Consider the following 14,357-nt stretch of genomic DNA (forward strand, 5'->3'; position numbering starts at 1 on the left):
AAAGGCTTCCCATTGGAAGACCTGACGCATGGGTTGCACCAAACATGGAGCAGCCACAGTTGCCTGCGTTTACTGGTTTTCCAGGGTGTCGAGTTAATACGGAAAACTTTTTGCCCGTCAACTTTTTTGAGTTGTTTATGGACGATATATTTTTGGAAGAGATTGTTGAGCAGACTAATTTGTATGCAGAGCAGTTTTTGAGGGACAACGCTGCCAGACTTAGGCCACACTCTAGAGCTAGCCGGTGGATTCCCACAAATCTGGAAGAGTTGAAAAAGTTCTTGGGTTTAACTTTTTTGATGGGGCTGATAAGGAAGCCGTCGCTGTCTTCATATTGGTCTACTAGTCCCTTGATGGCAACTGCTATATTTCCTGCCATCATGAGTCGTAACCGGTATGAGCTTCTTCTTCGGATGTTGCATTTTGTAGATAATGCTTTAGCCTTGCCACGAGATCATCCTGATTCTGACCGTCTTTTTAAGATTAGACCTGTCCTTGATCATTTGGTAGATCGGTTTTCAGAGATCTATGTTCCAGGGAAAGAAATATCTGTAGATGAGTCTTTGGTCCTGTTCAAGGGTCGTTTGGTTTTTAGGCAGTACATTCCTAGCAAGAGGGCACAGTATGGAATTAAATTGTATATGCTGTCAGAAAGTAGTACAGGATATGTTTATAATTTCCGGGTCTACACTGGAAGGGATTCCAATATTGACCCCCCTGGTTGTCCTCCCACTTTTGGAGTTAGTGAGAAAATTGTGTGGGAACTTGGTAGACGACTGTTTAACAAAGGTCACCATTTATATGTAGATAACTTCTACACTGGAGTTCGGTTGTTCAAGGAGTTGTTCAGAGTGGACACTGTTGCTTGTGGCACAATCCGTTCTAATCGGAAAGGCTATCCAAAAGAGCTTGTCTGTAAAAAACTTGAGAAGGGACAGTGCAGTGCCTTGCGGAATGATGAGCTGCTAGCTCTGAAATTTGTAGACAAGAGGGATGTATACATGCTAAGCACCATCCATGATGAGAGTACTTCACCTGTGGCTGTTTGGGGTCAGGTTGCCGAAGTGCGCAAACCTGTGTGCATCTTAGACTATAATAAGCACATGGGTGGTGTTGATAGAGTAGATCAGAGGTTAGAACCTTACACTGCTGCTCGTAAGTCTTATGTGTGGTATAAGAAATTAGCGCTTCACTTGTTCCACTTGGCAACTTTTAATGCTTTTGTTGTGTTTAAGGATAGTTCTCCAGAGTCAAGGATGACATTTGTGAAATTTCAGGAGTCTATCATAGCTAGCCTTGTTGTGCTGGAACAGGCAAGAGTTCCTAGAGAAGCAGTGGTGGAGGATGTGGCTAGATTGAAAGATCGTCACTTTGCTGAGCACATTCCTCCCACGGCCAAAAAAAACTTTCCTGCTAAGAGATGTAGAGTCTGTGCTCGAAGAGGTATCAGGAAGGAGACTAGGATGTACTGCCCTGATTGTCCTTCAAAGCCTGGGCTGTGTGTGGGTGGCTGTTTCAGGAGCTACCACACACAGAAGAATTATTGGGAAATTCCGTGAGCGTTAACTGGTGTTTTATATTTTTATATGTTCGGTTTCACGGTTGGCATTAGTCATGTATTCAGTTAGAGCTTTTGTGTTTGTAGTTTTGTACTAATTTATGATTAGTGGTTTCTTTGTTGTTTAAAAACAAAAAAAAGGGGATGGCATGTGTAGAGTGGCGCTTGGCTGGCGGCGTGGGTGGGGTGGCGCTTGGCTGGCGGTGTGTGTGGGGTGGTGCTTGGCTGGCGGTGTGTGTGGGGTGGCGCTTGGCTGGCGGTGTGTGTGGGGTGGCGCTTGGCTGGCGGTGTGTGTGGGGTGGCGCTGGGCTGGCGGTGTGTGTGGGGTGGCGCTTGGCTGGCGGTGTGTGTGGGGTGGCGCTTGGCTGGTGGTGTGTGTGGGGTGGCGCTTGGCTGGCGGTGTGTGTGGGGTGGCGCTTGGCTGGCAGTGCCGGCCAAACGCCAGTCCACACACTCATCAGCTGGTGTGATTGCTGTATCAGGCATCTGGGCGTATGAAAGTGATGGGCCCTTGACTGGCGCTGTCTGTGGATGCGAGTCTTGTAATGTGCTGGGCCCGTGGCTGGCGGCGTGAGTGGTCTAGTGCATGTCATGTATGAAAGGTGTGTGAATGGACTGTAAAGCGGTTGGTGCCTTGTCGTGGCTTTACAGCTCACGAGCTGTGAGTCATTGGTTCAGTTTTTTGGCCTTTCAGTTATTACCAGTGCATTTCACTTTTGTGAAATCTCTTGTTAATAAAATTTGATCTACTGAACCATCACTCACCCTCGTGCCAAATCCAACCAGTATGTGTAGTACAAATGACAAAACCTGCTCCGCTGTAATCAGGCGTCGCAGCACACTTGAGACACGCTAGGTGCCTCGGGTGGGACCCCGATGATGAAGCATGCCACCAACTTGGTTGGTGGGTGAGGGGTCTTCTTCACATAACCTAAGTGTGTTTCTTTTCACAATTTTAGTGTTTGGCACATCACGGACGTATGTGCACACATCAAAGTGATATATTCCAAAAATACCTGTGTTTGGGGGGGAGGGCCCATCTATGTTTTTGGTCCTGGGTGTGGCCGTCATGTAGGGAAACCTACAAAACCCAGAAACTTTTTAAAACTAGGCACCCCAAGGAGTCTAGGGAGGTGTGGCTTGCGTGGCTCCCCCAACATTTTCTTACCCAGACTCCTCTGTAAACCTCAAAATTTGCATAAAAAAGCATATTTTCCTGATTTTTCTTAGTAGGATCACCGCTCCAGCACAAAATTCCTACTCCCCAGTTTTCCCCTCAGTCTCCCAAGTAAAATGACACCTCACTTATGTGGGTCCCCAAAGCAGAGTCCGTCTAAAGATGTATAAAGGAATATGCCCTTATAAACTTGCTGTGCTATCCCTTCTATCCCTTCAGGTTTTGGGCCTTATTCTGTTGCAGGCACCTGGCCCACCCACACAAGTGAGGTATCATTTTTATCGGGAGACTTGGGGGAACGCTGGGTGGAAGGAAATTTGTGGCTCCTATCAGATTCCAGAACTTTCTGCCACAGAAATGTGAGGAACATGTGTTTTTTTAGCCAAATTTTGAGGTTTGCAAAGGATTCTGGGTAACAGAACCTGGTCCGAGCCCCGCAAGTCACCCCTCCTTGGATTCCCCTAGGTCTCTAGTTTTCAGAAATGCACAGGTTTGGTAGGTTTCCCTAGGTGCCGTCTGAGCTACAGGCCAAAATCCACAGGTAGGCACTGTTTTCTTTCAAAAAATGGGATGTGTCCACGTTGCGCTTTGGGGTGTTTCCTGACGCGGGCGCTAGACCTACCCACGCAAGTGAGGTATCATTTTTATCGGGAGACTTGGGGGAACGCTGGGTGGAAGGAAATTTGTGGCTCCTCTCAGATTCCAGAACTTTCTGCCACAGAGATGTGAGGAACATGTGTTTTTTTAGCCAAATTTTGAGGTTTGCAAAGGATTCTGGGTAACAGAACCTGGTCCGAGCCCCGCAAGTCACCCCTCCTTGGATTCCCCTAGGTCTCTAGTTTTCAGAAATGCACAGGTTTGGTAGGTTTCCCTAGGTGCCGGCTGAGCTAGAGGCCAAAATCTACAGGTAGGCACTTCGCAAAAAACACCTCTGTTTTCTTCCAAAATTTAGGATGTGTCCACGTTGCGCTTTGGGGTGTTTCCTGTCGCGGGCGCTAGGCCTACCCACGCAAGTGAGGTATCATTTTTATCGGGAGACTTGGGGGAACGCTGGGTGGAAGGCAATTTGTTGCTCCTCTCAGATTCCAGAACTTTCTGCCACAGAAATGTGAGGAACATGTGTTTTTTTAGCCAAATTTTGAGGTTTGCAAAGGATTCTGGGTAACAGAACCTGGTCCGAGCACCGCAAGTCACCCCTCCTTGGATTCCCCTAGGTCTCTAGTTTTCAGAAATGCACAGGTTTGGTAGGTTTCCCTAGGTGCCGGCTGAGCTAGAGGCCAAAATCTACAGGTAGGCACTTCGCAAAAAACACCTCTGTTTTTTTCCAAAATTTAGGATGTGTCCACGTTGCGCTTTGGGGTGCTTCCTGTCGCGGCGCTAGGCCTACCCATGCAAGTGAGGTATCATTTTTATCGGGAGACTTGGGGGAACGCTGGGTGGAAGGAAATTTGTGGCTCCTCTCAGATTCCAGAACTTTCTGCCACAGAAATGTGAGGAACATGTGTTTTTTTAGCCAAATTTTGAGGTTTGCAAAGGATTCTGGGTAACAGAACCTGGTCCGAGCCCCGCAAGTCACCCCTCCTTGGATTCCCCTAGGTCTCTAGTTTTCAGAAATGCACAGGTTTGGTAGGTTTCCCTAGGTGCCGGCTGAGCTAGAGGCCAAAATCTACAGGTAGGCACTTCGCAAAAAACACCTCTGTTTTTTTCCAAAATGTAGGATGTGTCCACGTTGCGCTTTGGGGTGTTCCTGTCGCGGGCGCTAGGCCTACCCACGCAAGTGAGGTATCATTTTTATCGGGAGACTTGGGGGAACGCTGGGTGGAAGGAAATTTGTGGCTCCTCTCAGATTCCAGAACTTTCTGCCACAGAAATGTGAGGAACATGTGTTTTTTTAGCCAAATTTTGAGGTTTGCAAAGGATTCTGGGTAACAGAACCTGGTCCGAGCCCCGCAAGTCACCCCTCCTTGGATTCCCCTAGGTCTCTAGTTTTCAGAAATGCACAGGTTTGGTAGGTTTCCCTAGGTGCCGGCTGAGCTAGAGGCCAAAATCTACAGGTAGGCACTTCGCAAAAAACACCTCTGTTTTCTTCCAAAATTTAGGATGTGTCCACGTTGCGTTTGGGGTGTTTCCTGTCGCGGGCGCTAGGCCTACCCACGCAAGTGAGGTATCATTTTTATCGGGAGACTTGGGGGAACGCTGGGTGGAAGGCAATTTGTTGCTCCTCTCAGATTCCAGAACTTTCTGCCACAGAAATGTGAGGAACATGTGTTTTTTTAGCCAAATTTTGAGGTTTGCAAAGGATTCTGGGTAACAGAACCTGGTCTGAGCCCCGCAAGTCACCCCTCCTTGGATTCCCCTAGGTCTCTAGTTTTCAGAAATGCACAGGTTTGGTAGGTTTCCCTAGGTGCCGGCTGAGCTAGAGGCCAAAATCTACAGGTAGGCACTTCGCAAAAAACACCTCTGTTTTTTTCCAAAATTTAGGATGTGTCCACGTTGCGCTTTGGGGTGTTTCCTGTCGCGGGCGCTAGGCCTACCCACGCAAGTGAGGTATCATTTTTATCGGGAGAGTTGGGGGAACGCTGGGGGGGAAGGAAATTTGTGGCTCCTCTCAGATTCCAGAACTTTCTGCCACAGAAATGTGAGGAACATGTGTTTTTTTAGCCAAATTTTGAGGTTTGCAAAGGATTCTGGGTAACAGAACCTGGTCCGAGCCCCGCAAGTCACCCCATCTTGGATTCCCCTACGTCTCTAGTTTTCAGAAATGCACAGGTTTGGTAGGTTTCCCTGGGTGCCGGCTGAGCTAGAGGCCAAAATCTACAGGTAGCCACTTCGCAAAAAACACCTCTGTTTTCTTCCAAAATTTTGGATGTGTCCACGTTGCGCTTTGGGGTGTTTCCTGTCGCGGGCGCTAGGCCTACCCACGCAAGTGAGGTATCATTTTTATCGGGAGAGTTGGGGGAACGCTGGGTGGAAGGAAATTTGTGGCTCCTCTCAGATTCCAGAACTTTCTGCCACAGAAATGTGAGGAACATGTGTTTTTTTTGCCAAATTTTGAGGTTTGCAAAGGATTCTGGGTAACAGAACCTGGTCCGAGCCCCGCAAGTCACCCCATCTTGGATTCCCCTAGGTCTCTAGTTTTCAGAAATGCACAGGTTTGGTAGGTTTCCCTAGGTGCCGGCTGAGCTAGAGGCCAAAATCTACAGGTAGGCACTTCGCAAAAAACACCTCTGTTTTCTTCCAAAATTTTGGATGTGTCCACGTTGCGCTTTGGGGTGTTTCCTGTCACGGGCGCTAGGCCTATCCACGCAAGTGAGGTATCATTTTTATCGGGAGACTTGGGGGCACGCTGGGTGGAAGGAAATTTGTGGCTCCTCTCAGATTCCAGAACTTTCTGCCACAGAAATGTGAGGAACATGTGTTTTTTTAGCCAAATTTTAAGGTTTGCAAAGGATTCTGGGTAACAGAACCTGGTCCGAGCCCCACAAGTCACCCCTCCTTGGATTCCCCTAGGTCTCTAGTTTTCAGAAATGCACAGGTTTGGTATGTTTCCCTGGGTGCCGGCTGAGCTAGAGGCCAAAATCTACAGGTAGGCACTTCGCAAAAAACACCTCTGTTTTCTTTCAAAAAAATGGGATGTGTCCACGTTGTGTTTTGGGGCGTTTCCTGTCGCGGGCGCTAGGCCTACCCACACAAGTGAGGTATCATTTTTATCGGGAGACTTGGGGGAACATAGATTAGCAAAACAAGTGCTATTGCCCCTTGTCTTTCTCTACATTTTTTCCTTCCAAATATAGGAGAGTGTGTAAAAAAGACATCTATTTGAGAAATTCCCTATAATTCACATGCTAGTATGGTCACCCCGGAATTCAGAGATGTGCAAATAACCACTGCTCCTCAGCACCTTATCTTGTGCCCTTTTTGGAAATGCAAAGATTTTCTTGATAGCAATTTTTTACTCTTTATATTTCAGCTAATGAATTGCTGTATACCCGGTATAGAATGAAAACGCACTGCAGGGTGCAGCTCATTTATTGGCTCTGGGTTCCTCGGGTTCTTGATGAACCTACAAGCCCTATATATCCCCGCAACCAGAGGAGTCCAGCAGACGTAACGGTATATTGCTTTCCATAATCTGACATTGCAGGGAAAAATTACAGAGTAAAACGTAGAGAAAAATTGATGGTTTTTTCACCTCAATTTCAATATTTTTCTTTTTCAGCTGTTATTTTCTGTAGGAAACCCTTGTAGGATCTACACAAATTACCCCTTGCTGAATTCAGAATTTTGTCTACTTTTCAGAAATGGTTAGGTTTCTGGGATCCAGCATTGGTTTCATGCCCATTCCTGTCACTGACTGGAAGGAGGCTGAAAGCACAAAAAAATGCAAAAATGGGGTATGCCCCAGTAAAATGCCAAAATTGTGTTGAAAAATTGGGTTTTCTGATTCAAGTCTGCCTGTTCCTGAAAGCTAGGAAGCTGCTGAGTTTAGCACTGCAAACCCTTTGTTGATGCCATTTTCAGGGGGAAATCCACAAGCCTTCTTCTGCAGCCACTTTTTCCAATTTGTTTGAAAAAAACTAAATTTTCACTGTATTTTGGCCAATTTATTGGCCTCCTTCAAGGGAACCCACAAAGTCTGGGTACCTCTAGAATCCCTAGGATGTTGGAAAAAAAGGACGCAAATTTGGCTTGGTTAGCTTATGTGGACAAAAAGTTATGAGGGCCTAAGCGCGAACTGCCCCAAATAGGCAAAAAAAGGCCTGGCACAGGAGGGGGAAAAGGCCTGGCAGCGAAGGGGTTAAAGGTGTCCTTAAAAAGGAGGGGATTCCAAGCTAAATTAGGTTCAAAACTGGCACAGAGGAGGACTTTGTTGATCCAAGGTACCCAAGACCACTTTTGGGATGTCACACTAGACATAGAGTAGGAATTTCGATGCTCTGGGATATGGTAGTATTAATTTCAGTGTCCTATTTTATATGACTTTAGGAGGTTTGATATAGGTGAGGTAAGTGTGATGTAACCTGGGTTTGTGACCGTTTTCTAAGACAGGTCTCCTTAAAAATGAGGGGAGTACAAGATGGCATCTAAGAAAGGATTCCAAATTATCTATGAACTAGGTTTGGAAGGTGGTATAGAGGAGGACTTTATTGATCCAAGGTGTCCATTTGTATGAGGTACTATATAGGATGTGTATTGGTCTTGATATCAGGGCAGGTGAATATTCAAGGGCCTGAATCTATATGGGTTTGTTTAGAGAAGCGCTTTTAGGAAAAGAGGAGAATCTAATATGGTGCCCAAGGAAGAATCTTAAATGTATGGGTTAGTAGTGCAGGATCCTCAGTCTTAGCAATACAGGAAGTGAGAACGCAGAGTTCAGGAAATGTGGTAATTTAAGAAGGACGGTCGAGTGAGGATTAGAACAACACGGATTGTCTGATTTGACCACCGTAATAACGTCCGTCTAAAATATAAGGAAGTAAGCCAGGTGTAGCTGGCTCGATTATTATAGACGGGAAGCTATTATTATTATTATTATCGATTATTACGTATAGACGGGAAGGACGGAACGTTGCTCCGTTGAAGCAGTAAGGAGAATTTTTAGCGCCAATATGACCACAGGACTGAGCCTTCCCAGAATTGTGATTTGGTTGTGGCTGTTGGTTACCTAGTTTCCTAATTTATAAAGGGAACCAAAGATAACAGGTGCTTTATGCACTCGGTACTCAGGATGCGGTTTTTAGTGTAACATCGGGATTGTGACGGGTTTAGGATGTGATTTATTGGGCACTGATTTAATGATTCTCTTAGTGAAAGTTTCTTTACGTACTCAGGACCCCTGATGCGATTCCATTATAACATCGGGACTGCACCGGGGTTAGAATGTGATTTGATGGACGTTGACTCAATGATTTTTTTAACATGCCATCTTAATATTTATAGCTTTGAGATTGATCAAGATTTAGGTTATGGAATGTGGGATCGGACCCACACATTTAGAGGCCTTTTAATAGCTCATTCATTCATGATTATTAGGCTAAATGAGCTGTTGTGCAGGTAACTTACAATGAAGTATTGAATGGACTATACTGTAGGGGGGAGAATTGTGCCCGTTTCAGGAACCAGAAGGTGTCGCTCGTATTGATTAAAGGAACACAGTTTCCCGATAAGGACACCTAGAGACTAATGTAGTCTTCAAAGATAAGGAAACATGTCTCATTTCAACTTTTGCAGATAGATTTGAGAGTGAGAGCCAAATCGACGGCATAGTACTCATTTTTAACTCCTATGAATTTGAGGATATAATGGAACAAACGGTAAGAGATGGGGAGAATATCTGATAATGGTTTGGGGTTAGATGGTTCCCCCTGGGTACCATATGGTATTAACTTCACTCACAAACATTGCTGCCTGGGGTTGGAAAGTGGGCCCTGCATGTGGATGGTGAACCACGGGTTGAAGTCACTGGGGACCTGCAGGAAAGTTGGGTCACTTGAAATTTATTTTAATTATTTATTAATTTATTCTGCCCAATAGAAGAGACCTGATTTTGGACACTAGAGAAGTAAGAAACACTCTCTGGATGTGTATATGACTTGATGGTTACTATTAGATGCTTGTATGACTCTTTATGGATGCATGTGAGTGTTGTGGGTGAATAAAAATAATTAGAATGATTGTTTGGTCCTTCTTGAAGGAGCTGGCACTGACTGGTTGATTGACTGCAGAGGGTGTTCTCAATGTAATGTTTTAATAAAGGAATGAGGGAGGAAGTTTAAGGGGGCAACTGCATTTTGTTTGGAATTGGGGGGATACAGGTGACGGTTTTCTGTTTTTATAGACGGTTTTGATTTAAAGAGGTTCTAGTACTTTGGAATGTGTGCTTTTTTCTGGTCATTCTTTTATTGTTGTATAGACATGAAGTAATGTGTTGGGAGAATATAAAATCGTCCTGAGGAAGGTGGTGAAAGAACTGTGAGAAACCACTGAAACGTTTCGATGCAAGCTGGATAGCTGGACCCATTGGAACTGGCGAAGAATAGATGAGAAATTTGGTGCACTAATCAATTGGCTATTGGATAACTAAGTTGGGACAGCGAGTGACAATAGACCAGGGGGGTGTCTTGTGTATTGTCTCCCATTTTTTGTTAGGCTGGAATATGCACAGATGCCCTTTGAGGGGCCTGCAGGATTTTTTTTCACTGTGTTTTTTTTTATATAAGCTTTGTATGGGATTATTTATTAAATGCTATTTTTGTTATTTCTTTATTAAGATTGATCATTGGAGTAGATGAGTGTATGATAAGTGTTATGTGTGATGTATTGTATGAAGTTTCTCCCAGGGAGTTATACTTTTATATCACTGTGATACAGTTCCCTGTCCCCTTAGGTGGATAGGTTTTGTGGGGGCCCCTCTCACTTCCTTTTTATAGTAATTTCAGATGTCATCGGAGATGTTATCAATTATATCATAAAAAATGTCATGAGTGATGTAATATGTGAGGTCATAAACAGTGCAAGGTGAGGGAGTGGGTTATATGGTTTCTTCAGCTAACTGTAACTAGTGAAGTTCAACATTTTTGAGTTCAAAATGTTATGTTTTAACTGACTGTTGGAGGCGGCACATTCTGGTTAGGGGTGGGCGGTGAGCTCTGCTCCGCTGGCAGAGTTAACTGAGTTTTTGGCACTCCGTGCTCTACTTGGAATGTGGAATTTGGCCCAAAACTCTGCTAGCCCGGCAGCAAAGTGGAGCTCACTGGCGTGCGCACTGTAGCCCTGCTATGGACCATGCAGCGCAAGCGCAGTGTGCGCTTGCGCTGTGTGACTCATAACTGGGCTGCACTTTAAACTCTTCCCAAAATGAAGACAACATTTGCCCTACAACAGTCAAAGAGACCCCTAGTTAAGGCTGTGTGTAAGTGCAGAGGAAGCAATTGCAAGGCTGGTGCAAAACATGGGTTGTGCTTGGTCCTCCGTAGCAAGTTTTTGAAGGAGAGCAGTTAGTGAAAGGAAGTGTGCGGGTGTGGTTGAGAGCAGCAGGCTCCAGGCCGCTGGGCTGTGTCAACACAAGAGACCTGAAATGGCAGTTTTCGCTGCCTACAGCATACCATCCTGGCCTGCCCTGAATGCGCCCAATCTTGGAAGCGCTAAGCAGGGTCAGGCCTGATTAGTACTACTAACCAGGCCCGGCCCTGCTTAGCGATTCAGAGATCGGGTGCATTCAGGCCAGGGTGCCTGTAGGGCAGACGGCATCCCGCTACACACAGAATTCCATGGAATTCCACAGAGATTTCAACGAACTCCATGGAATTCCACGGAGTAGAACTCCATGAGCTCCGCCCACCCTTAGTTATGGTTGGCTGAGGCAGGACCCTAGCCAGGCAGAATCCGCCACTCCCGTCAAGGGTAGGTGATTACACTTACTGTATAACATGTGCTCACCCTTGAGTAGCTTGGCACAAAGCAGTCAGGCTTATCACAGAGGCAATGTGTAAAGCAAAGTCACAGCACTTCCCCGCTGCAACCATTCTGCGCTGCACAAGGGAGACTTCACACACAGAGTATGTAGAAAAAGACTGGATTCAGCACAAACCTTGTCAACACAGTACGGGTATAATGTAACTCTAGGTGTCTGCACCAATTTTCAATGAAAGCCACAATAGGAGGCCCAGCTATGTTAAACACTACTACAGTATGTACACATGAGAAAAAATGATACATACCCTCCCTGCATCCACATAAGGCGCCAAACGTTGCCAGCACAAGAATTCCCCACAATCAGTTTAATACATACATTTAGGGCGCACCCTGGTTCCCAACGTTAGCAGCAACATACAAGGTTTAGAAAACGTTTGCGTAGCACTACAGGAGCAGTCACACTAGTAAGACGTAATGCCATACCTCTATGGAATGAGGCACAATTTCTAATGCACAATGGCTTTAGACGCACCAGACTCCTCGGTCACACATTTCGACGCAAGTTCAGCTGTGCCATATGAGGTCAAGTACAGCACAACTCAGGTTGCATCCTCACCTTCTAGGGTCATTGCCAATGAACAGGGCATCACACACAATGAGCATGCAGCTGAGGCTCACAGAAAAGAAATGCCACACACTCAACAATAGCGGGCCCTGCAGGGTCTCACCCCTGTTGATCCTGTTCACACCAACAAGATGTTTCAGCATGCAGTAGTCCCCGCAATGAAGGGCCACTCACCTGAAGTGCGGGCAATCTTTGGCAAGCTCCGCACAAGGCAATTCAAGTCTCTAGACACAATACTTAGGCCACAATAACACTGTTGCTCCCAGATGAAGTCCAGCATTCCACGTAGGTGCAGCAGAGTGAACCGCTTTCCAGACATTATGTTTTGTCAATGTAAGTCCCTCTCAGGAGGCATTTGATGTCCCTTAAACTTCCTTCAAGAACAGGGGGCAAGACAACGTGCCCTTGGTGAGTTACCATTCGGGATGCTACACAGTAGCAGGCAATCAGCCTCAGGCCAGTCTCTAAGCAGGAAGGGGAGTGGATCCCCTCCTCAGACAGTTATCCTCCTGGGCACAACAGATTCCTCTGGCAGTGTGCCCACGCGGTCCAGCAGCACCGGTCTTGCACCGCTGTAAAGGTTACTCTGCCTTGCAGATGTTGAGTAACCCTAATTTTAACTCCTTGTCTGCCCTGGGGCTCTGAAATGTAGATCTTTCTCTTTGGTGGGTCCATGCCCTGGCTTCAAGAGGCCAAGTGTCAACAACCTCTCCCCCCAATCTACCTATCCAGGACCCAAATGGCAGGGATCTGTCGTTTTGGATGCTGAGTTTTATAGCGGTCACTTGTTGAATGCACAGATGCTCTGTTTACCTGTGACCCGTGGAATGAAGCCTAATTTACAAGGCACCAAAACCATTTCAGAACCTAGAAATGCCCACTTCCTAGAAGTGGCATTTCTATGGCATTGGTGACAAAACTACCTTTACCATCCGAAGGGGTTTGTCATTCAGAGTTCAATGATACTAAACATCATGAGGCTGCTCCCCTGCAATTCACTGTTGCAGCCAGACTTAATAAGACTCATTCTCCCATGTTACTTATGGGCAGAGCAGGTCTCATAGGTAGTGCAAACACACATGAGTATTTGGCAATCCCTGGGACACTTATGCCCTGCGCACACCCATCTCTGCTAGGCATATGGGACACTTTTGTTAAAGGCACCACAAAGGTGCAAGTGCACCGATACTCAACTGCTCTATCAGACTCAGTTCCTAACTTAGAATACCTGTGCGCAAATTTGCACACCCTGGCAAGTGATGCCAGTTCCAGTACCTATATAGGAAAACCACCAGGGTGTAAGTTGCACACTCAGGCGAGTGTTACTAGTCACCACTCACAAATGGTTAACACCCTTGAGCAAGTATGCACACGCTGGTAAGTTAAGCCAGTCTCCTTTATGCATATGTCACCGTGCTCATGGCAGATTTTCCCTCTCACACCCATTTTCAAACCCAGGCAGGCACTGTCACACCCACTCTCACCTCCAGAGACACCTTCTCACACTTATTCTCAGACCCAGAGTGACAGGCCCTGTGGCCAACACCCACCATGCACTATCGAAGGCTGTGCCCCGCGCAGGGTTGAGTGGTTATAGGGGTCAAAGGCCAGGCCCTTCAGCCAACCCCTGCCATGCATGGCCAAAGGTGTGCGTGGCAGTGGTTGGATTAACATATAGGCCCTCATTATGACTTTGGCTGTCTTTTTCTAAGACCGTTGAAGCTATGGGCGCCAGAAGACCACCATTGCTGGTGGTCTTCCGATCAACAGTGGGAGACCCACAATGCCCATATGACCTCCCTAACGGGGGTGCTGAGAGACATCAACACAACCCTGAGCAGGGATTGTCAACAACACCAGACCTCTTCCATTGTCTAACTAACACCAGCCCCTTATACATCCATGGCAGCCAGTGGAAGGGAGGCCCTGCCAGGAGAAGGACCTGCCTCACACACCCCTGCCTCTGGAGCTGAGGAACTCCACCCTGCAAGCGGGGACGTCCACCCAAACATCCAGGAGGTGCAGATGGCAAGACCACACCCCCGCCAAGAAGTGAGCTCTCACTGATGGAACCCCTTTGTGTGCCACAGATTCACTCTGTTGACTGTTCTTCAACCACTTTCCATTTTCCATGATAGTAGGACACTGGACTTTGGACTTCAAATGTTGTGACAGCTACTCTAATGATTACATCTACCATGACTGACCCCTTCACTGTTTGACATTTCTTTTTCACATTTTCACCCTCATGTCCTGTGCACATGCAAATAAACACAACAAATGCACAATCAATATATACTAGTCATTTTTTATCATTGTGTGATGGTCAATGTGAAATTCATGTGATGCAAATGAGGTACTCATAAGATGATAATGGAAGGAGGGATATGTCACAGGTAATGTCATGCTAAGGAAACTACCAGGACAATGACACAAGTGATAATTACACAAATCGTTCCATTTACACTGTGCAGCACGTAGGTTGCCAAAATATCTGTACTGTCATAGCCAAGAATGACAAAACATTGTTGCTTCTTACTAGATCTCTCAAAGTACCACCCCCTGACCACAGAAGAAAGTGC

This window comes from Pleurodeles waltl, chromosome 7 (genome assembly GCF_031143425.1).
Source record: "Pleurodeles waltl isolate 20211129_DDA chromosome 7, aPleWal1.hap1.20221129, whole genome shotgun sequence".
NCBI lineage: Eukaryota > Metazoa > Chordata > Amphibia > Caudata > Salamandridae > Pleurodeles > Pleurodeles waltl.